At 41.5% G+C, this 25,193-nt stretch overlaps 1 protein-coding gene across 3 annotated transcripts in view; it reads right to left on the reverse strand.

Moving 5' to 3' along the window:
• MGLL (monoglyceride lipase) overlaps positions 1–25,193 on the reverse strand; it is a 120,722-nt gene that overhangs the window by 28,389 nt on the left and 67,140 nt on the right. The window lies entirely within an intron of this gene.

A 25,193-nucleotide genomic window follows, 5' to 3' on the forward strand; every position in this document is an offset into this window, starting at 1 on the left:
TCCTCTCAATTATGCAGCAGTGAAACTAGGTCATGTTCTATCTCTTTGGGATTTTATTATTTGTCACATATCTGGGCTGTTCATTTCCCCAGTTCTTTTCTTAGGGTCTCTCCACATTTTCCCTCTGAGAAGGACATAAGTTGCTATAGAAACGACATGCTGACTGCAGCTTCCATATTCAGGCTGAAAGCTGCTGATGTGATGATTTGAAAATCGCCAAAAAGAAAGGGCTCCCAGAGAACAGGGACCTGCTACCTTGGTGAGAAAGCTATTATAGAAATAATGATAATAACACTTTTTTTCACAGGTGGGAAAGGTGAAGACTCATCATTACCTGGAACCAACCGGCCGCCCAGACCTCAGACACCCTCAGTGTGGTCTGATCACAAACTCTTGTGTCCTGTCTCCTCCCGCCACATGTCCTCACTCTCCTACTCAGACCCACCTCTCTGACCACTGCACGCAGCCCAGGGCCCACTGGTCTGTCACCCTCTTAGAACTGAGGATTTTTCCCTTTTAAAATTTTATTAAATTTAATTTTGTATTGTGATAAAAAATACCATCTTAACCATTTTTTAGTGTATAATTCAGTGATATTAAGTATGTTCACACTGCTGTGTAACTGTAACCATTACCACCATCCATCTCAGAACTTTTTCATCTTTCCAAACTGAAATTCCATATTCATTGTTATAGACTGCACCTTCCCCACATCCCACTGCTATGTCGAAGTCCTGACCCCCAGTAACTCCAGTGTGACTATTTGGAGAGGGGACCTTTGAAGAGTAACTAAGTTAAAGTGAGGTCACTAGTTTGGGTCCTAATCCGATATGACTGGTGTCCTTAAAGAAGAGGAGATTAGGACACAGACACACATGTGAGGACCATGTGAGGACACAGGAAGAAGACAGCTGTCTGCAGACTAAAGAGAGAGGCCTCAATGGAACTAAGCCTACCAACACCTTGATCTCTGAGTTCCAGCCTCTAGAACTGGGAGGAAATAAATGTCTATTGTTTAAGCCACCAGGCCTGTAGTTCTTTTTTACAGCAGCCTGAGCAGAGTATTGTGTCCGTTAAACATTAACTCCCCATTTTCATCCCTCAGCCCCTGGCACCCACTCTTCTACTTTCTCTCTATGAATTTGACTACTCTAAGTACCTCCTATAAGAGGATCATACAGTTTTGTTTTTTGTGTGTGTCCAGCTTATTTCGCTTAGCATAAGGTCCTCACGGTTTATCCTCACTGCACCATGTGTCGGAACCTCCTTTTTTTGGTAGGCGGGGGTGGGGGCTGAATAATATCTCGATGTATGTATAGACCACATTTTGTTTATCCATTAAACTGTTAATGGACACTTGGGGTGCTTTCACCTCTTAGCTATTGTGAATAATGCTGCTATGAAAATAAGTGTACAAATATCTGTTCTAGTCTCTGCTTTTAATTCTTTTGGGTATATATCCAGAAGTGGGATTGCTGGGTTGTATGGTAATTCTGTTTAGTTTTTTGAGGAGCAGCTCTTCTGAGTCTTCTGCTCTGGATTCAGTCCACAGCTGCCCTTTTCCAGCTGATTCCATGGCGGCTGGGTGAACTTGAGTGCGTGAGCCAAATAACACCAGGGCTGGCTGGTGACTTATTGCCTCTTCACACATATTCGGCTGCCAAACAAATTTGCCTCAGCATCTCTTTCAAATGTCTTCATTATCCTAAAGCCTGTAAACCTATTTCCTGACTCCAAGCAGATATTAACACTCTTTTCTTTTTTAAAAACATGGGACCATCCAACATGGCCCTCTTCACCCTCACCCCCTGTGAGGGTTTCCTTCTTTACAGGTCGGACCCTTCCTGATCCTAGTCACTCCTGTCCAGCTCTCCCAGTGTTCTCTCTCTCTCTCTCTCTCTCTCTCTCTCTCTCTCTCTCTCTCTCTCTCTCTCTTTCTCTCTCTCTCTCTCTACCTCATCAATATGCTCTATTCTTCCCTCCCTCCTTCACCTTCTAGGCCCTTCAAATATTGACTTCTTTCTCCCTTTCCCCTCAGTCTTCAAAGAGTGAACTATACTCACTGCCCTTTCCCACCCCATCTCTCCAACCTGTGGAGGTACTACCCTGACCCCACTAAGTCACCAGAGACTCCTGCTGGCCTTGCACAATGGCCTTCCCTCAGTCTTCCCTCAGTCTTTGCTCTCCTTCCACTGTCAGCTTGGCTGGCAGCACATTGCATCCCACACAGTCTTGGTGGATCCTGTCACAGGTCCATGGAAATGAACTTCTCCTTCACCTCTCTCACTACTTTTTCTTTGCCTCCTTTCCCTGGCCAGCTTCTGCACTACCTTCATGCATTCATTTTTAATTTAAAAAAATTGCATTGTAAAAGAGAATTCATTCACATGGTTCAAAAATCAAAGTGGTATAAAGTGGTGTAATTGAATACATTCCTTGCCACTCTTTTGTTCTTCTTCCCTTAAGTTCTTCCCAAGGTATCTCCTGTCTCCTTCTAGTACCTCTTTATAAACAAATACAAATCTTGATTTTTATCCTGCTTTTAAAACATTAAGAAATATAACATATACAGATCTGCATCTTGCTTTATTCACCTGGCAATATATCCAGAGGATTTTTCAACATTTGAAATAGAGCTTCTCTCTGGTTTTTAGTCCAACTTTTCATTAAAAAAATTTTCAAACACACAAAAACATGGGAAGAATATTACAAGAAAGACCCTATGCCTACCATCTTTACTCCACAGTTGTCAATATTTTGCTTCCTTTATGCAAAGAACCTTTATGCATACGTAGTTCTAAATACAAAAAGGGCTGAATCATTTAAAGTAATTTGTAGATTTTAACAATTGGAAAATCTGGGTAGAGAATATACAAAGGTTCTTTGCATTAGTCTTGCAAATTTTAAGTAAACTGAAGTCATTTCTAATAACAATTTTATAAAAGGTCATAGCTAGCATGGCACTCTATCCCTAGACGCTTGAGCGTGCATCTCCTAAAAAACACATTCCCTTCATAATTACCATGCTACTTTCCCACTATGTAAACTTGCAGTAGCTCCCTAATATCATCTCACATTCAGTTCAAATTCAAATTTCCCAGTTGTCTCCAAATATTTTATAGCTGTTTTTAAGACCCAGGATACAAAGTTCATACACTGTATTTTGTTGTTGTATTTCTTTCATTTGTTTAAATCTACAACTTTCCATTCACTTTTATTTTGAAGAGACCAGGCCAATAAAATGTCCTATATTCTGAATCTGATTGGTTTTCCCTCATATTGTTCCTGTGTTCCTACTATTCATCAAGCACTTTCTTGCTTTCTGGCACAAGTATCTGTGACTTCTGTAAACTTTACCCTAGATTTAAAATTAAGCATTTTTGCCAAGGAGCCCCAGATCTTGTTAGTATGGAATGGTGTTTAAATACCAATATTTAACTATTGGAGTGCTCAATGCCATCAGGGTGCCGTAGTTTCTGTGCTCTCTTAGTGGGAAGAGCTAGGAAACAATTTTTTTCAAAATCAAGAGTTCATATTGATATTTCTAGTTAAAAATCAGTGTTCCAAGGTTTTTCTTAACCTTTCTGTTTATATTTTATCTCTTTTCTCTGATACTGAAAATGTTAGTTGCTAATAGCATTAACATAGTCACTTATCTGTGGTGTTAACAATGTAATGACAGAATAGTTTCAAAGTCACAATATTACCACCAACAATAAACCAACTGAGGGAAACCTAACATTTCTTTGCATTTCCTTTTGTCCTTAGAATATACTTCAATAATAATATGGCCAGAGTATTGTGTTCAGGGTTCAAATTATTACGCATGTCATAATTATTTCCTCTTTGTTCTCATGTTACTAATTCGATATACAATTAGGTTTATTAAGTTCAAATTAAATTTGTTTCCAATTATAGGTTTTGCTCTTTTGCTTTTTAATTTAATTTTCTTTTCTGAATATAAAAACATTTACCTGGTACAACAGTCACAAATATAAAAAGATTCATCCATTGAAGTCTTGCTTCTACTCCTATCATCTCCACCTCTCTCCTCTTGTTCCCTATAGTTAATCATTTTAATTATTTTCTGTCTTTTTTCCTTTGAAACATTTCTTTTTGTAAAGATAAGAAAATTATCTATCTATCTATCTATCTATCTATCTATCTATCTATCTATCTATCCATCCCTCCTTATTTTCTCTCCTTTCTTACCTAAAAGGTAGCTGCCACACATCTATCCTCTACACCAGATTTGTTTCATTTTATCATAGTCTAGAAATTACTTCATAACACAAACAGACCCCGGTGTTCTTCTTCAATGTGTTGTACTTTGTGTGGATGAATTATAGTTTATTCAAGTAGCCTCTTGTTGACAAATATTTACATCATCCAATCTCTTGTTTATCAAACATTTGACTATAATGAATAACCTTGGGATATTTTATTTCATCTTTGTGAAGATGTGGTTTCAGGGTATATGTTTAGATTCAGGGTTGCTTGGTTAAAAGATGTGTGCATATGTCATTTTGGTAGGTATTGCCAAATTCCCTTCAATGTGGGATGTGCTGTCTTATTCTACCTGTGAGGTATGGGAGAGGACCTGTACAAACAAAGTGTCTTTTCAGCCTTACAAACAAAGTGTCTTGTTTGTCATTTGGATTTTTGCTCATATGATAGAGAAAGAGTAGGCTGAGCATCTTCTCACATTTTAGTAGCCACTTGTATTTCTTTTTTGGCAAACTGAGAATCCATGTCTTTGCTTACTTTTTCTATCTTGGTTTTGCATTCCTTCTTGATATTTAAGAGCTCTTTGTGCTTAGTTGGTCATTTGTCTTTTGCCTTTGTTTATATTGTGTTTAGGTATACAGAAGCTTATTATTTTTAAAAGGTCAGATTGTCAATCTTTTCTTTTTATAGCTTTTTAATTTGGTTCTGCTTAATGAAAGCCTTCTGTGTTCCAGAGTTATAAAGAAATTCAGCTATATATTCTGTGAGTTCTTTTATGATTTCATTTCTCTTTTTTTTGTGGTAACATCACATAACATATAATTTACATTAACCATTTTCAAGTGTACAGTTCAGTGGCATTAAGTATATTCACACTGTTGTGCGACCATCACCACCATTCATCTCCAGATACAGTTTCATTTTTTACATGTTAATTTTTCACTTTTGGTGTGAGAAAGGGATCTCTTTTCCTATGGTTCTTTTGTTTTTGTTTTTGTTTTAAATTGAGGTGAAAGTTGCATAACATAAAATTAACCGTTGTGAAGTATACCAACTGAGTGGCATTTAGTGCACTCATGATGTTGCTCAGCCACCACCTCAATCAAGCTCCAAAATGCAGATGGGTCTTAACCGTCTTAACAGAATTTATTAAAAACTCTTTCTTTACTCAATGAATTGTGATGTCATTCTTATCACAGATAGCCTAGTCACTCTAGCCTATTTCTGGATTTCTGCTCAGTTCCACTAGTCTGCTTATAAATGTCAGCCTTCATTATAAAGGCATTATAATATATGCCTGTCCTGTCTATGCATTATGGCGGGAGGCCCCTGACCACTCTGTAAGTTATCCCTTGTTCATGTCCACTGCTCCCATGCTTTGACTCTCATCCTAAGGTAGATGTCCTCCCAGTTTTACTGTTTCTGGCTCTGGGTTCCTTCCAAAGCTGCAGAGTCACCTTACCAACCCCTATCAGAAGGATTACCCTGGCTGTCCAATGACTCCTCGAAGTGCTTCTAAACCTGCTCTCCCCCTGGGTTCCACATTGTGCTTAACGCCGCCCCCACCCCATCCTTCCAAATCATTGAGGCTCAAAACTTTTATTCTATCCCTATGTTCAGCTGGTCCCCAAATTTTTCTGCATCTGGATTCATAGTCTCCTGAATCAGCCTCCTTTTTTGCACTCCTATGTTGTAACAATAACTTTCCAACCAGTTCCCTGTTTCCCCCAAGCTCTCCCTACTCTAACCTACTCTGCACTGTCCTGCTTCCTCCTCTGGAAGCTGCTCTGATCTTGCAGTGGACAGATTGTCCTCACTATTTCAGAACTCAGTCCACACATTCCAGTCCAGTATTTGGGGTCTCCACTAAATGCTCTCACTGGTCCCTCTGCCTCACTAGAAAGCACAGTCTAAGCCATATCCACACCCAACCGCTCACTATTTCTCAAAATGCATCCACACTTTCCTACCTTGTCCCTCTCATTGAACACCCCTCTGCTGTGGTGCCCTCGCCCCAGCACCGGGCCAGAAACAAAGTCTTTTAAGGCTCATCTCAAATCCTATCACTTCTATGGAGTCAATTCCCTCAACACAAGTGCAAGTTTTTCCTTCCATACCCTCAAAGCATTTCTTGTCCCTATCACACAGGAGTTGATTAGAGTTTCCCCACCTTCTCTCTTCTTGTACCACTTCTCCCTGTGGACAGAGAGTCCCTGGACCCAGGGTGACAAAAAACTCTGATTGCAAAGTGGAGGCCCCCTACTGCACTGTGCTACGGAGAATTCTAAGGTGAGTCTGGCTGGAAAGGGCAGAAAAGAGTGCTGTGAGCGATTAGTGATGTCCGTCCTGTGATTAGTGATGCCTGCCATAAACTAGAGGAGTAGTTTCAAAACACACGTGCCCCATATTTTCCAGAGCTGATGCTGACAGCAAGGATTGTGTTTTATTTGTCTGTATATTCATCAGGGCTCCTTGTATAGGCCTGGCAGAGGCTTGATAAATGTCAATTGAAGTGAATTCTAGGCAGTAGTTTCATAATGGCCATTCATCTCAGTAATGGAGATTCAGCTCCATTACTCCGGCTGTAGCTAATGTGACACATTTCCTTTTTCACCATGTAAGCTGATCTACTGAGCAGCAGTTCTGCATATGCAATTAAATTATTCTTTCTTAGTACTTTTTTTTTTTTTTAAAGAGCCCTGAGCCACAGACCTTCATCCAATGTATTTTTAGTTTTGTTTACCCTGATTCTGTTATATACTATGTTTTTCATTTTTTTGCATAGTGTTGCTTTCTCACCTTGTTAAAGCTGACTCTAGAGGGACTTTCCCTCCCAGGATCAGCTAATTTCTAGAGATAGACAAGAATTTGCTTGTGAGCTAGCCCTACCAGTAGCTCCCTGATCTGATCACCCAGGACCAGGAACCAGACAACTAGAGACAACTCCTATAACCCAGAGCCCACTGAATTGATTCAAAGCAGCCAACCCTGAGCCTGCATACCCTGCTTTGCCTGTTCCTTCCCTCAGAAAACACAATGAAGGCTTCTGCCCACATTTCCACTCGTCACAACTGACCCTGGTGTTTCCCCACATGGCCTTGCATGGTGAACCATGTTTCCTGTTGCCCAGAATCTGTGAGTACAATAAATTATTCCTTCATAACAGTCATTTCTGCATTTGTGTCTTTTACTATACCTGATTAAAACAAAGCTCAGCGACCCTTAAAACACTCTAGTACTATAGTGATGAAAAATAAGCATGTTGCTAAATGATTAAGTGATCCCAGTCTCTTTTTCACATGCAAAAAAGAGAGAGAGAGAGAGAGAGAGAGAGAGAGAGAGAGAGAGAGAGATCACTGGGAAGTATCCAGAAAGCTGATGATCTTATTAGTGCTAGAATAGGAAGAAATGGACATTTCATTTCCATTTTCTTAAAAACTGGTATTAGTATTTATTCTCTCTCTCTCTTTCTCTCTCTCTTCTTTCTTTCTCTTCCTTCCTTCCTCTCACCTTCCCTCTTTCTCTTTTTCTTTCTTTCTTTCACAATATTTATAAGAGTTCCTTTAAGCCAAACTGAGGACATATGCTGGGGAGTAAGATCTCAAAAGCTCCTCATTTTCTTACAGAAGAAAAGCCTGGTCAAATACAGCTTTGAGTAAGAAAAGAGAGATCGAACATTCAAAAAGCAATAGCAATAACACCGAACATTCGTGTGGCAATGTGTAATTTACAAAGCCCTTTCTTAGAGTTTATTTCATTGGATCCTTACAATTCTGTGAGTCTAGGATTCTTTCCCCTTATTTCTAGCTGAGAAAATTGACCCTCAGAGAGACTGGATGGAGCTGAGCCTCCAAGTGAGTTAGAGCCTGGACAAGGACTTGAGTGCAGGCTTCGGGCTCCAAATCCATTACGTCCGCTGTCATAGCACAGTGTAAAACATGGGCAGGAAGCAGAGAAATCACAGACTGATAGAATGAAAGAAAAGCCTTTCCTAAATGGATAAAGGACATGCTATAAAAGCACACAGCTAGCACCTTCCATTTGAGTTTGTGTCCAGAGCTGCTCACACCTGAGGCAAGTCCTGTGAGTGCTTGGTGGTCTCATCTGGAGACAGGTCTCACTCACTACATGGCTGAACTCTTTAGTGTCTGCAGATATGCAAACACGGAGACCACTGAGAAGTGTCCTTTGGGAGCCTTCAAAATATTTGAGAGTGGGTACAGTGGGAACATAAGGGCTAGGCTGACACTGGAATTAATACAACAAATAGCAATATTCATTCACTGAGGACCTTAAATCTATGAGCTCGCTGCTTTCAAGGATGTTCCCCATGGCATGCTCCATGGGCACCTGCATGAGCTTTACGGAAACAAAGACTGGTCTTTGGGAGGGTCAGCAACTTCCCTGCCCAGGCTCCCTGAGGAAGTATGGAGCTAGAAGACTGGCTTGGAAAAGGAGAAGGAGGATGACTCAGGCCTGAGATAGAACGAAAAAGGTGTGGTGCCTTGGGGCTGGGACACACTGTCCAGGTATAAGCTCTCCCTGCTGGGAGAGATGGGGTGTCAAGGAGAGTTTTAGGCACAACGGTGACATTTGCATTTAGAAAAATTAACCTCATTGCCTTACACCTAGAAAAAGAGAACAAATGAAGCCCAAAGTGAGTAGAAAGAAGGAAATAATAAAGATCAGAGTGGAAATAAATGAATAGTCTTAAAAAACAATAGAAAAGTTCAATGAAACCAACATCTTGTTCTTTGAAAAGATAAATAAAATTAATAAACCTTTAATCAGACATCACAAAAAAGAGGACTCGATTAAATAAAATCAGAAATGATAGAGAAGTGACAACTGACAACACAGCAATACAAAGGATTATAAGAATATATTAATGAATAATCATATGCTAACAAATTGGACAATCTGGAAGAAATGAATAAATTCCTAGAAACATACACTCTTCCAAGACTGAGTCAAGAAGAAACAGAAAACCTGAACAGACCAGTAACTACTAATAAAATTGAATCGGTTATCAAAAACTCCCTCCCATAAAACAAAAGTCCTGGACTAGATGACTTAACAGATAAATTTTACCAAAAATTCAAAGAAGAATTAACACCTATTTTTCTCAAACTATTCCAAAAAATTCAGGAGGTAGGAAGGCTCCCAAGCTCATTACTCTGATTTTAAAATCGAAGACGTTACACACACACACACACACACACACACACATACACAAATTATAGACCAATATCCCTGATGAACACAGATGTAAAAATCCTCAATACAATATTAGCAAACAAAAGTTAATAATACATTAAAAAGATCATACACCATGATCAAGTGTAATTGATTCTAGGATACAAGTTTGGTTCAGTATATGCAAATCAATTAATGTAATCTACCGCATATACAAAATGAAGTATAAAAATCATATGATCAGGTCAATAGATGTAGAAAAAGCATCTGACATAATTCAGCATCCATTTATGATAAAAACTTTCAGCCAAGTGGGAATGAAGGTAGCATACTTCAACATAATAAAGGCCATATATGACAAACCCATAGCTAACATGATACTCAATGGTGAAAAACTAAAAGCATTTTCCTTAAGGTCAGGAACAAGACAAAGATGTCCACTTTCACCATTTATATTTAACATAGTATTAGAATTCTTAGCCAAAGCAATCAGACAAGAAAAAGAAATAAGAGATATCCAAATTAGAAAGGAAGAAGCAAAGCTGTCATTTGCAGATGACATGACACTTATAGAGAGAACTCAAAGAGTCTATCAAAAACTATTAGAACTGATAAATGAATTCAGTAATGTAGCAGGATATGAAATTTAGAAATTAGTTGCATTTTTATATACCAATAATGAACCATGAGAAAGAGAAATTAAGAAAACAATCTTATTTATAATTGCATTAAAAATTTACCTAGGAATAAATTTAACTAAAGAGGTGAAAAGCTTGTACTCAGAAAACTATAAAATATTGAAGAAAGAAATTGAAGGTAGAAATAAATAGAAGCATATACCATGCTCATGGATAAGAAGAATTAACATCATTAAAATATCTACCCAAAGCAATCTATGGATTCAATGCAATCCCTATCAACATACCCATGACATTTTTCACAGAACTAGAATAAATAATCATAAAATTTATGTGAAACCACAAAGATTTTGACAGCCAAAGAAGTCTTGAGAGAGAACAAAGTTGGTAGCATCATACTACCTGACATCGAACTGTACTACAAGGCTACAATAATTAAAATAGCACAGTAGTGGTAAAAACAGACACATAGATAAATGAAACAGAATAGAGAGTTCAGAACTAAACCCATGCCTATATGGTGACTTAATCTATGACAAAGAAGGGAAAATATACAATGTGATAAAGAGAGTCTTCAATAAATAGTATTGGGAAAAGTGGACAGATACATGCAAAAAAAAAAAAAGAAGAAACTATATCACTTTCTTATACCATATGCAAGAATAAACTCAACTAGGAATAAAAACTTAAATATAAGACTTGAAACCATAAAAGTCCTAGAAGAAAACATAGGCAGTAAACTATCTGACATTGCTTTTAGCAGTGTGTGTGTGTGTGTGTGTGTGTGTGTGTGTGTGTGTGTGTGTGTGTATTATATGTATTATATATATATAATGGGATATGTCTCCTTGGGCAAGGGGAAAAAAATAAAAAAGAAACAAATGGTATTACATCAAACTAAGAAGTTTTGCACAGCAAAGAAAACCATCAAATGAAAATACAATCTACTGAATGAGAAAAGATAAAGAATTAATATCCAAAATATAACAAACTCATACAACTTATCACAAAAAGACAATCTGATTTAAAAATGGGCAGAGGACCTGAATAGACTTTTCTCTAAAGAGGACATACAGGTGGCTAATAGGCATATGAAAAGATGTTCAATGTCACTAATTATCAGAGAAATGCAAATTTAAACCACAATGAGATATCACCTCACACCTATCAGAATGGCTATCATCAGTAAATTAATGAACAGTGTTGGTGAGGATGGGGAGAAAATGGAACCCTAGTGCACTATTGGTGGGATTGCAGATTGGTGCAGCCACTATGGAAAACAGTATGGAGTGTTCTCCAAAAATTAAAAATAGAATTACCTATGACACAGCAATTCAACTTCTGAGTATTTATCTGAAGAAATCTAAAACACTAATTTGAAATGATATATGCAGCCCTATGTTCATTGCAGTGTTATTGACAACAGGCATGATGTAGAGGCAACCTAAGTGTCTAGTGATAGATGATTGGAAAAAGAAGTATATATATATATACACACACACACACACACACACACACACACACACACACACACACATATATATAAAATATTACTTGGTCATTAAAAAGAACGGACTCTTACAATTTGCGATAACATGGATGGACCTAGAGGGTATGATGCTAAGTGAAGTAAGTCAGACAGAGAAAGACAAATACTGTATGATTTCACTTATATGAGGGGTCTAAAAAACAAAATAAACAAATAAACAGAAATAAACTCATGGATACAGAGAACAAACTGATGGATTGCTAGAGGGAAGGAGGATTGGGGCGATAGGTGAAAAGGTGAAGGGATTAAGAAGTACAAATTGGCAGTTATAAAATAGTCGTGGGAATGTAAAGTATAGCCTAGGGAATATAATCAATAATATAGTAATAGTCATGTATAGTGTCAGGTGGGTACTAGATTTATGGGTGGAGAAGCACTTTGCAAGTTATATAAATATCTAACCACCTGAAACTAAGATAATATTGAATGTTAAAAAAAATTTTGTAAGTGTCCTCATTGGATCACTTTTGCTTATGATCATCATGGAAAGTCTTGCCCAAAGCTTTGTCTACCAACTATGTCTACACTGCCCTGGGTATAGAGAACACCAAAGTGGCCTTTGCTTAGGCTACCAGAGGATAGGAGGGAGAGCTTTGCCTTTGCGCAGAGGAAGGAGTTTAGGGGTGTGCAGTGCCACCTTGGGTGGGGCAGGGTGAAGATGAAGCCATTTAGAAAAGATTCTAAGTGAAGAAGGACACAGATGCCAAGGTGAGGACAGACCTCGGGTCTTTCCTCAACGCACTAAGCCCCACACAGAAGGGTACGGCCCTTGACTCAAAGGCTGGCTTGCAGCATCATCCACTTCACTTGCAAATGAGGAGACTGAGTCCACAAGAAGTTGTAAATCCTGCATGAGGCCTTGCAGTGGTGGGACTAGATTTGATCTGAGGAAGACTGAATCCATAGCTCACTTCTTAACCATTGTGGACTCAGTCGCTGCCTCTATGATTTCCTATTTCCTCCCCTAAATCTACCTTGAACATATTTTACTTTGTTAATGGGGGAAAAGAAACGCAGGCAAACGAATGCAGGCAAATGTGTTTCTTCTGAAAGACAAAAGTCAGAGAGGCAAGTCTAGAATGACGAGATGGCCTCTCCAAGACATTGGGTCACCTGCCATCTTCATTCTGAAAGCACTGCCACTGTCCCTATGGTGAAGGGTCTGCAGTGGAGCCCACAGCTTCGGTTTTCCTAACTCCTAAACCACATGCTCTCTACTGGGGGTTTCTATACAAACAGAAAGCCCCCCTCATCTCTCGCCTCTGCTCTCTTGGACGTGCCAACCAGAGAGTATTTCCAGCCTCTCCAAGATGGCCAAATCCTACAGGCCACCCTACAGGCCACCCTCCTGGCCCTCAAGGATTTGCTCAGGCTGCCAAAGGAAACAGCTCTGTTCAAAGGAAGAAAGAACTAGTTAGAAAAAGGGCTCTGGTCTTGGTTTTGGTCCAACTCCACAATGCCCAGGTAGAAAGATCCAAGGGACAATTAGCTCTTTAGCCGGCTATTGTATTTATTCACATCACCTCAGAGAGTTTCTCTGCTCTTGATTTTCAAGGGGATCTTTCCTCTCACCAGTAAGGCAGCCATGGAAGATGCAAGTGCTGAGGCAGAGCCAAGGATCTGGAGAGCAGGCTTTGGTTTCCCTGGGGACATGTGAGTCGTTAAAGGACAGAAACTTCCTTCCACCCTACATTCCTGGCCATCCCACAGGAAGTCAGCAGGTCCCAGGAGTGGGGCAGTCTTCTGGGATGTGTAGTTAAGGCCCATTAGACAGACAATCATTGTGGAGCCTTTGACCTTGGAGACCACATGACTGGACCAGCAGGAGCCAGATGTGGAAGTCATAGCCACTCAGACCCAGAGGGAGAATTGTAGCCACTTGTAGATGAGTGTCAAAGTGGCACAAAGCTCTGTTAGGATTGAGTGCCCATTTCTAAATTTAAAGGGAGTCACAAACTCATATATGTTACAGGAGAGAGAGAAACTAGTACAATCACTTTGGAACACAATTTGGTGTCTGTAAGGTGGAAATTCCATTGTTTACAACCCAGCAATGACACCTCTAGATATACCTACTCCCAAGAGAAATTCTTGAGTACATGTACCAGGCTGTTCATGGCAGCCTGGAAAATGGATACATTATAGCAAAGGGATTATTCTACAGTAGTGAAAGTGAATGAAAGAAAATTACATGCAGCAAATTAGATGAAACTTAGAAACAAAACACACAATGAAAAAAGCAAGTCATAGAAGACTGCATAAATATGTAGGTTAGCCATTTATACAAAGCTAAAAAAAAGCAAACAATACATATTTTTTAGAGAGTCATACCTAATTATGTGATAAAAGCATAAAATGAAAAAGAGGGAATGAAACACATATTTTAAGATGGTAGTTTCACTTGCCCATCTATAAAACTAGGAGACATTTACTCATAAATTTGTTGGGGGAATAAATGCAATAGCATAACATACCCGACATATAGTAGATCTTCAGCGAATGCTAGCTTCCATCCCGTTTCCCCTCATATACAGCTTCAGACGAGAAAATTCATAAATGACTGTGGTGTTCAGCATTCTCCCCGTCAGAGATTCTTCTATATGTCTAACCTGTACTTCTCACACTTTAAAGGATTTGCTCTCCAAAGAAATGGAGACTAGCTGGTCTGTATCCTCAATATAATCGGAACATTTTTTAGATGAAGCATTAAATTACCTTTCAGCTCAGCTTCCTTTAAACTTAAAATTCCCAGGTTTAACATGTGACATTTTTCTCTCTCCATCAAAAACAGTAAGATACGTCTGCTGTGTCCTCTAGACTCCAGATGTTCCCATGCAGTGCTATCACAGTTGTTTGTAGCATAGGGTTGGTAAAACATGATAAAAACCTAGAAACGCCGCCGCAACCCAAGTTTAACTTCTGTTGAAACTGTACCAAATGTTACTTTTAAAAAACAAAGGAGATTGCACATGGTAAAATGAATTGTTTTAAAAAGAAGTGCAGATTCATTTCTCCCATATGTGAGAGAAATTTTTAATATTTAAGAAGTGGAGCTTGCTGAAGCCTTGGAGATGTAGACAACTAAACTCAGCTAAAGTCAGGATCCTAGAGCACTCAGAAAAGGCTGCAGATGGGTCAGCATTTCCTCAACCATAGGGAGTAAATATGTGTGTGTGACTGGGCATGAGAAATAGCTCCTTTTGCCCTTGAGAGTTCAAACTCCCCTTCAAGAAAGGGAGCGGCTCCATGTAGTTATACCCAGTTGGGGCCCACAGGGTGAGGGCCCCTCACACATTGTGACTGAATGAACACTACTGAAAATCTAAATTCAACTAAGATGTGATGAAAGTGAAAAGAAGAGAAAAGAGCCTCATTTGTTAAGCACTTGCTGCATGCCTGACCCAATGCCAACTCCCTGGACCTGTGGTTTCTGTTGTTTGGTAATAACCACACCTGCAGGGAGGAGTCATCAACCAGTTTAAACAGGAGATTAAAGCCAGAGTTGAGGGCAAGTAGGGTTGTACTGAGGTTAAGGGTGGAAGCCAGTTGGTTTGACCTGGGCAGGTGACTTCGCTCCCTGAAGGTGTAGGTTTCTCACCAGCAGTGAGGGGCACTCCATTGGGTACTACAAGGATTGAAGGAGAGTGTGAGTGTAAGGTGGTTAACACCGTGTGTGGCACACAGTAAGTGTTCAATACATGCTCACTGCCACCATCAGGTTATGATGAAGATGGGGGCTGGGACCCAAAGCAGCCCTATGTTCTCTGCTCTGGAACATGACATCTGCTATGTCACTTCAGTTCCAGGACATCACCAACTACCTCCAAGATACAATGAAATCATCTACTGCTCCTTAAAACTGGCAGTAATTATGTAATAACATATGGTACATGGCAATATTATCTTAGAACCTGAGAATAATGTCAGAAGTGCTCATGATTCCCTGAAGTTTGGAAACAGTAATCTAAATCTTTCCTGTGGACAAACACATACACGAGCAAATCTTGCCCAAGGAAGCACAAACAAGTGATTGTTTCCTGAATCACTTTATAAGGGGCTGGGTGGTAGTCCTGCATGATTATGGTGGAGGTAGAGGCTGGGGGCTGCAGTCAGGCCTCAGGCCTTCTCCACCTACTCAATCTTGTCAGAATCAGGAATAAGGTACAGAGAGGCCTTTGGCAGAAACCATCTGCCAGGACAAAGGGCATCCTGTGAGCTTGGGCACCAACCCTGCGGCTGCCAGCCCAACTCCTCCTGGAGTATGCACAGGAGAGTAGAGTGAGCAGATGGGACAGTGGCTTGTCTTCTACCAGCAGGGCACGGAGTCCCTCTATGCTGGCAGTGTGACTGAGAAAGGTGCTACACCTGTTGCACTGTATAGTACGGTAGCCACCAGTTATAAGGGTTAGTTAAATTTAAATTAATTAAAATAAAAACTAGTAAAAACTCAGTTGCTCAGTCTCATCAGGCATGTGTCAAGTGCTCAACAGCCACACGTGACTGACAGGTGGCTGCTGTATTGGGCAGGGCCCATTCAGGACACACACGTCATCGCAGAAAATCCTGTCAGGCAGTGCTGAAAATGTTTTCTGTTCAGAAGAAAACATTTTAAAGTTTGGTTTCATTTCAATGTGTAGCACGAAGAAAAACACCTGTATCTGTTTGCCTGCCTTTGAAACATTACACCCTGTCCTTTCTCTGATTATAGAAGTAATACATGTTCAAGGTAGGTATGTGGAGAAAACCAGAAAGGCACCAAGGTGGCCACTGAGTGTAGGGCTAGGTGGACAACTCTGGCCAAATCTGGCTCCGCTGTGGGATGGTTTCCCACAGGATTTTCAACTTCTTTGAGCCTCAATCTCCTCATCTGCGAAGTGGGGATAATAGTATTTCCTCGGACTGTTGGTAAGATTAATTGAGAGAATATGTGTAAAGTACTCAGAGCAGGGCTGGGCACAGAGGAAGCAGTCAGTAAATTAGAGTCATTGAAATGAAAACTTAAGGAAAAAAAGGCAAAAACAGTTCCATCCTTGCCAACCCCTGCTTTTTCAAAGTTTATGACCACATCGCTTCTCTTTTAAAGATCTGTATTAGTACCTGTTTTTTTCTAACTAAAAGAAATCCAGAGGATTTTCACTTTTATGAAACAAAGCTGAAAAGTGCAAACAGTATTCAGGGTTTGTTTTGCAGCAGCCATTATACAGGCAGCCGTCAGCCTTCAGCAGCAAGCGGTGGGAGAGCCCCTGCCAAGCTCCTTCCCCAGGAACCACACTTAGCACATCAGCATCTCAAGCATCAAGCCTTTGAACTGTGTCTGTGAGCATCTGTCCTTTATTCAATTTATCTTATGGATCCAATAGCAAGATGTGTCTTACAGTACCAGAAAAGTCTAAGAGAGCTCGTAAGGCTGTTACACTTAGTGTAAAACAATATGACTAATCATTTCAGTAGTGGTGAATGACATAAAGACATTGTGCATGCATTGCATTTGGGCCTGGGAATGCTCAAAACTTTTTCGTAAGTTAATGGTAATTGTGTGTTTGCGTTATGCCATTTCGGCTTACCAAAGTTTTCGTAGAAACACTCTACTTTTGGATAGTTGGGGAAACACGTATGATTAAAGTTTGGTTTCATTTCAATAGCCTGCCAACATGAACTATATGAACAGACTCAGGAAGAATTCTTAAGACACATCATTGAAAGAAAATTCAAATTGTGAAATGATGCCTACATGGCTCACCACTTACATTTTTAATAAACCCATAAAATCATACTGTGTCACCCGTCTTGCATATGGCTCTGGATGCTATCTTGGTGTGGTCTGGGCATGCTGGCGTGGCCTTCTCAAGCTCTTCAGGGTCAGCCCAACTTCTTCTAGACAAGACAAAGCTGCCTGGTATGTATTACTCTGCCCTTTGCCAGACATGAAGCTCATGCAAGGACACCCATGATACATGAGTTACAAAGGAGCAAAGGTATATAGGTGGAGGTGGCCATGGATGTGTCTTCCAGCAAGAATAGCCAGGGAGTGTCATTTAACTTCTTGCTCAGTCAGCAAAACACCTTGTTATCTCATGGCCCTGAAGGTCATGTGTTAGGGTGTGAGGTGGGGGAGAAGATCATTCTCCAATTTGACAAGGCTTTGCTCTATCAGGGCTGGTGCAGGAAGACAGTGAAAACTCTTTGCAACTGAACAACATGCCCTGAATACGTGTTACGTGTCAGGTCTTGGCAAAGTACTGAGGCCTAGAACTGATTTTTAACTTAACATATATATGAATATTTTCCCTACATTGTTATATAATTTGTACTTGTGATTTATAGTGACTGCATGATAGCCCTTCAGGGGATAAAATCAAGACTCACTAAACTAAACTACTTTTCATGGTGAGGTATTGAGATTGCCTTCAATCTTTTGCTATAATAAATGACACTAAGATGAACGTCTTGTTACAGACGTGTATAGAATTATACACATGGGGTTTCTAGATCAAAAGTTAAGAATATTTGGGAGAGTTTTCATTCACAAAACCAAAAATACTTTCCACTTGATAACTGTTATCATCCCCAGCAAAGTACAGAAATTCGAGTCTTATCATATCCTTGTCAGCACGGGAGGTTATGTCTTTGCTTTTTTATACAGAAGGTGGTAAATTCACTTTCTTCCCATTGTGTGCCTGGCTTCTAGGTAAAAACCCTATGGAAAGCTATTGTTTTGTCTGAAGAACATGTAGCTCAAGTCATGTTTTTATCAACTTTTTTTGAGGCAACCTATTTCTTTACCATTGGTAGGAAAGAGCTATAGAACATATATGTTACTCAAACAATGGGTCATAAAATAATCCAGGTTTTGGGCTGACTCACTTAGAAATCAAAATTTCAGGCAGAATCTGTGTGACTGCTTGGGCAATAACAAAAGTACCAAAAAGTGATGCGACAGAAACCCACTCAGTGGCCACCTACACATCAAGCATGGTCTTCTAGTTCCAGCAAATTTCCTCACGATTGTTGGTATTTTTTGCTTCCAGTCTTTAACATCAATGCTTTATTGGAACAAGAATGCCAACATACCCGTATTTCCTTCTTACTTTGGGCTGCAATGTGGTTCCGATGTTTGAAATTTAGATATCACAGTTTCAAACCCATTTTCTAATGTAAGTCTGGTTTGTTGTCTGTGCTCCTGTTATATCCAATAGCAGAAATCCCATGAGCAATGACATTCTATGCCAAAGTGTAAAGAAATAAGACCAACGACAAGTTAAAAGTAATGAAATCGCATCCTTAAGCTAAAAGGCCACATGTCCATTTGCTGCCAACACAAAAGTATGTTGGTTTGTCAGCTGACACATTCCACTAATGCTACAAATGTCTTTGTTAGGTTTCAAGAGCAGAGAGTGTGGGAACAAAGGGAGATTCAAAGTCACAGGGCGAAGGGACGACAGAGGCGATTTGGTCCAGGTCACACAAGAACCGCGCGCTGCCACACTCAGATGTCCATCCCCTCACTAAGGCGAGAAATGTTATGTGACTAGGAGGTTCTGTTTCTGTCTCTCCTTTTCTCTTTTTAAAAAACATGCATATGGCAAAAAGTCCAAGATCACAGCTTGTTGGCCTAGAAAACAGTTTGTTTCCCACAACAAGAGCCATTCCTTCTCTTCTGTTTGTTGATAGCCAGGCATCCATTGCAGACACTTGGGGACAACATGTCTTCATCTCCCACTACTGCTGCTCTCAGTTACCTTCAACCCAAGCAAAACATCTCCCTTTGTACCTCTTTGCAGCATCAAAGCACATACTTGATCTTACAAAGGATGTAAAATCAGATATTCATTTCTTTACTAATTGACAACTTGAAAAAGGTATAAAGATGCCAGAATTCAACATATGGGCTATGGAAACACATTTCAGCTCAGATTTTTTTCTTTAAGCTGTTACAATATGCTTTATAATGTAACCAGCTAAAAGGCTGTTAACAGTGCAGCGCTTTAGAAATAATGCATTCTCAGGATTTCATATTTAGAGGGTTTATTTGAAAACATCCTACTCTCCACTGTATAAATAAGAGGAAACAGCCTGACAAAAAGTGTCATAACTATGGTTCTTGGCATCTAACAAGAGGATCTTCCTGTTGTGCGATGCTGCGGGATGACAACTTGGTTTCGGAGAACTGAAGGAGGCTGGTTCCTGCTGTATGATAAGGTGTCACCTTCCCTCATGTCTCACCCTTGGGGGCGTTCTCCTATTTGTTTTTTTTGGTCTCATGATCTAGTGGGGATCTTGGAAATTCTGGGCTAACAAGAATCACCCAGAAATGCGAAACCTTTCACCCAGCTCTTCCTGATGAATCTATGGAAGTGCCTCTAGCTTATAAAAAGGCAACAGCTGTGGGGTGGGGAGAGACGTTCACTACCAAAAACTTCCAGGATGCCATGAGATCATAGAATGAAAAATCTGTAACAAAATGACAGGATGTTCTGCAAATTCCATAAATAACGCTTGACGCAAATTATAGAATCCCACAAGATCAGCAATCGTAGAGTTTGAAACTTCAGAAAAATGCTTCATATAAAAAAAGAACTTCACATGCTTAGAACCAAACAAAGAGAAAATGTCAAAGGGATAGGCAACAATATGCCAAAGTAAGCAAATTCCTGATCCGACCTGGATTTTACAGGATACTTCCTTTGTAAATGACTTTCTCTGTCCTTGATTTCATTATTTTTGCTAGAAAATAGATTAAAGAGATTATGTTTTGACAAATATTCATCTCCATACCATAAACCCATGGATGGGTTTCTAAAAGACCCCAAAAAGAATACAGACTTTGGCATCAGATCTAGTTTCAAATTCTGCGGCTACTTTTTAACTGTGTGAGCTTGGGCAAACTACTTTACTGCTATGTTCCAGGTCTCCACATCAGCTAAAATCTCCATCTGGAACAACTGTATTTAGCTGGAAAATCATAGCAGGTGACAGCAGCAGTCACAAGGTCAAGGCCCAACAAATGTTAGCCTTTCTTCTTCCACCCTTTGTGCTTTGCTCTTACCCCAGGAGTAAGAAAGCCTGCTTTAGGATGGTGAGTTTGTAGCATGGTGTGTGTCTGTCCTCCACTGTATAGTCCTTTCCCCTCAGGCAAACAAGGCTTTACGGTGGCTGGGCCCCAAGCATGCCCCCCTTGGGGAGCTGCTATCATCAGCTCTTCCTGTGAGCAGGAGCAGATGGGCCATGGAGGATGTAAGGAGCAGGCTGGAGAAGGTACCAACCTCTTAAGAGACCGGCTGTGAAATGTCCAACTTTTGCCCATCGTGACAACAAAACTGATTGTGACTTTTCTGAAGCAAAGGCGAACAGAATTCAAATAGAATAGAAGATCCAGTGGCAAGGAGCTTGGGAGAGAGGTGGCTCAGGCAGACACATAGATGGGAATGAAAGTGGAGAAGACTGAGAGCAAGCATTGGTGCTAGCAGGCTGACAGGTCAGATGAGACATTAGAGTTCTTTCTCATGGTTGCGGAAATGGAGCAGAGTCCTGCTGAAATGGGCAAGTCTTCTTGACCCTCTTTCAGGCAAAAAAAAAAGAAAAAACAAAAAAGAAAAACAGTCACTTCCATCTAGTTTTCTAATACAGCAGCTCCATATATCACCTTCCTATGTTTCTCCAAGTTTCTCTGTGCCACTCATCGTCCCTGTGGAGATGGAAGCCACCCTCATTCTCATAAAACTCTCCTGTCCCTTGGTACACACATCCGCCAGTCCTTCTGTCTCCTCTGCCCGAGATGGTCCCTCATCACCTCCTCCCCGCCACCTCCACTCCTCCATCCTGCCCCTGCTTTCTCCCACTCCAGCCCTGGAGTCTCCATCCACATCAAACACCTGAGTGCCACAGGGTGATGCCCAGGCTTCTTTTCTGTCTCACCTGGCTCCTGGGTCCCATCCCCATGTTCCCCACTCTCTTAAAACAAGTCCCTTCTGGTCCTCTTCCACCCTAGTCATCTCATGCCTGCATTCCGTATCTTTGCTGGCAGTGGAATCACAGGCTCACTGTCTACCCTTCCCTCTTCCACCTGGTCTCTGAGAGGGTGCCTGCCCTCTCGATTCCCTCCTCTGCATGGGTTCACACTCTGCCAGCCCTTCTCCTTGCCCCCTTACCCCAAACTCTCTACCCCAACTCTTCCTCCAGTCCAGTGGACTCCACAAAGCCTACCTGGTCAGTGGGCTTGGGGACACTTGTCAGCACCTCCCCTCCTGCCTCTTCATCATTTCTTAGCCACGTAGCCTAGGGCTAGTTAGATCCACAGGAGGCGGCCTGTGGATCTAACTGGCCCTAGGCTACATAGCTGAGAGGAAATCGAGGTGTGTTAGAGAGTTTCTCTCTCTCTCTCTTTCTCTCTCTCTCTCTCTCTCTCTCTCTCTCTCTCTCTCTCTCTCTCTCTCTCTCTCTCTCTGTCTCTCTCTCTCCTCTCCCATTCAGACCTAGAAGTGAGAATCTTCTAAAGTACCCCTGTAGCTCCTGCCCTTCCATGACCTAGGGCTCTGAGGAGAGACAGCACCCAAGGCCACCATCCCAGGCCTCTGTTTTCAGTCCTTCCTGAGGCACCAGGCACCGCACACTGAACCACCCTTCCACATCCCTGGACCTTACACATGCTTTTGCTCCACCTGGAACACTCTCCCTCACCTCTAGTGCAACTTCGCTCATCTTGCCTTTCCCCTGGGACACCTTCTCTGACCTTTCCCTGTATGCCCAGACTTCCCAACTCTAATATTAGCACACAATAGTTTAAGTACCTCTGCATTGTAGAACTGCTCCCCAGAGACTGTGTGCTCCTGGGAGAGAGGGGGTAGGGTGATTTATCTTTTCTTTGTATCTCTAGATCTAGAAAGGGCCAAGCTCACAGAAAATTCTCCAGAATAAGAGAACTTAACAAGAATCAAAGGTTGTGGTTTATTGGGTCACAAACAAGATGTTCATTCCAGGTCAACTAACAGGCTTACTGGAATTTGGCTCTAGGGTCTCAAGTCTGGCCCAACAATGAGTGGGGAGAGTCACAGTCCTTTCCCTCAGCTGGCTGTCCATGGCTTCCACCATAACCAACCTACCGGCTATCCCAAAGGAAACACTCAGCAACGTGATGAGGGCTGGAGCTCACTCTGCTCCAGCAGTCTCTCGGACAATCTCGGACTCGTGGGCCTGCACAAACAGCTGACTTAGGCATATCACAAGAAGGGCGGCTTACCCCGCAAGAGTGGGGTTCAGCTGCAGCCCTGCCACTCTGGGACCTGACGTTTAAAACAAGCCAGGTGGGACCACACGTTCTCTCTTCCCAAGCCCACGTGAAATTTCATGATGAAAGGGGACACCATGTCACAGGCATTACATACAGTGAAAATTAGCAAAAAGATTCAGGGGCATTCTTCCAAGTGACAACCGTTAAAAGTAACTGTATACAAATATCAAATAACTCAAGACCATCCTTTGTGGATCTCAGCCGTACTGTATATGGAGGGTGATTTCAATTTTTCCCATAAAAGTGCACCCGCCCTCCATGGCTTCAGATTGGTTTTCCTTCTATACCACAGAGAGGCCTCTGGCATTCACAGGATCATCTGAGTTAAATTGGAGTTCTGGATTTGGGGTTGTAAATCTCAATCTATTGGCATTGTTCCTTCCTCAATACCTCCCAGGAGAAAGCTCCGGCACCCAGGGCCTAACACGCCTCTCCTGACTCACTTCCTATCATGGCAGTAGGGGCTGAATTGTGTCCCGGCAAAGTCATATGCTGAAATCCTAATCACGGTACCTTAGACGTGACTGTATTTGGAGAGAGGGCCTGTAAAGAGGTAATTAAGGTAAAATGAGATCATTAGGGTGAGCCCTAATTCAATGGCTGGTGTTACTACAATAGGAGAAGATTAAGACACAGACTCAGAGAGAGAACCATGTGAGAACACAGGGAGGAGACAGTCATCTGCAAGCCAAGGAAAGAGGCCTCAGAAGGAAACCGCATCTTCCAATGCCTTGATCTCAAACTTCCAGCCTCCAAGACTATGAGACAGCACCCAACAGTGTATTTCTGTTGTTTAAGCTGTCTGTCTGTGATATTTGTTACAGCAGCCAGAGCTGACTATGATGCATGGCACCAACCCCCACAAGCGGTGTGCAGTTCCCCCAACACACATCACTGTTACAGGATTCTGTTCTTTTGCAAATGTAATTTTCTTTACTTGTAATGCCATCCTCTGCCCACCTCACAAACTTCTACTCAGCCACCAAAACTTCTTGTGAATGTCTCCTTCTCCTCACCCATGGCCTCACACTTTGCACTTCTACAAGGAGCTGCTCCCTCCTTTGTCTACAGCCGTGAGCATATTTTGTAACCTTTGTATACCAATTTGTTGAGATGCCTGTGATATGGTACAGAATCTGAGTCCTGACACAGGGATCGCGACTATTTTCTAACTTATCAGTACCAAAGTTTACTCCTTTGTCTGTAGCCTCCTTCGTTTAGAATTCCTTTCATCTTTTATTCAACCAGCTGTTTCCTGAGCATTTGCTATGCACGAAACGGAAGTAGGGGGGGAGGTTCAGCTGTCAGCGGTGAACAAGACCAGAGAAGATATCCCTCTCCACCCTACCTCCAAAAGGATATTTTGTCATTACAGTGGAATCAGACAATAAATACAGAAAATGCAGAGTAGGTCTGCTGGTGATCTAAAAAAAACCCCCCAAAACCAAAAAACCAACCAACCAACAAACAAACAAAAACAGAGCAAGGGAGTGGGTAGGGAGTGCAGGCGTGTGTGTGTGTGTGTGTGTGTGTGTGTGTGTGTGTGTGTGTGTGTGTTGGGAGGGGGTATAGTTTCATGAGAAGGTGGTGTTTCAGTAAAGATGAACAGGAGGTAAGAGGAAGCCATTCAGAAGTCTTAAGAACAGCAAGTGTGGAGGCTTCTGAATGGTAGCCACATCTCTGGGGATCAGAGGGGAGCCAGGGAGCAGGACGGATCAGGGCCAGATTGTGCAGAAGGGAGGAGGGGCCCTCCCTGGAAGGCATTCCCTCTGGAGAATTGACCCTAGGGAAAGGGTGGGGCTAGGGCCAAGGCTCTCTGCCAAAGAGCCACATTCTGTCCAGTTTGCTTCCTGGTGAGATTCAGGGCCTCTTTTCTTCTGGATTTGCTATAGAAAAGACATCTGAGTGACAAGGAGACCACGTATGGTGGGACGCTGGGCTAGGAATCAAGAGTCGCCATTCCGTACCTAACCTGCTATGTGGCCTTGGGCAAGACACTTGCCCTCTCTGGGCCTTTGTTTCTTCATCTGTACAATCAAGGACAAATCTGGTATCCAAATCTGCTCCCATCACACTTCAAAATGTTATGCTCCCATTTTCCGATTTCAGGAGCAACTTACGAAAAAGTGCGAAATTGAGGGAGAGTGCATCATGGTGAAGGAAACAGAGAGTGCCTCAAACAGCAAGTGCAGGCTGGACACCAAGGGATGTGTCAGGGATGTCTGTCCATTCTGTTGGCAAAACCTCTGGTCTCAGTCTTTTGCACACACACGTACACACAAACACACACACAGAC

The sequence above is a fragment of the Rousettus aegyptiacus genome, unplaced genomic scaffold (assembly GCF_014176215.1).
Source record: "Rousettus aegyptiacus isolate mRouAeg1 unplaced genomic scaffold, mRouAeg1.p scaffold_m13_p_12, whole genome shotgun sequence".
In the NCBI taxonomy this organism is placed as follows: Eukaryota; Metazoa; Chordata; class Mammalia; order Chiroptera; family Pteropodidae; genus Rousettus; species Rousettus aegyptiacus.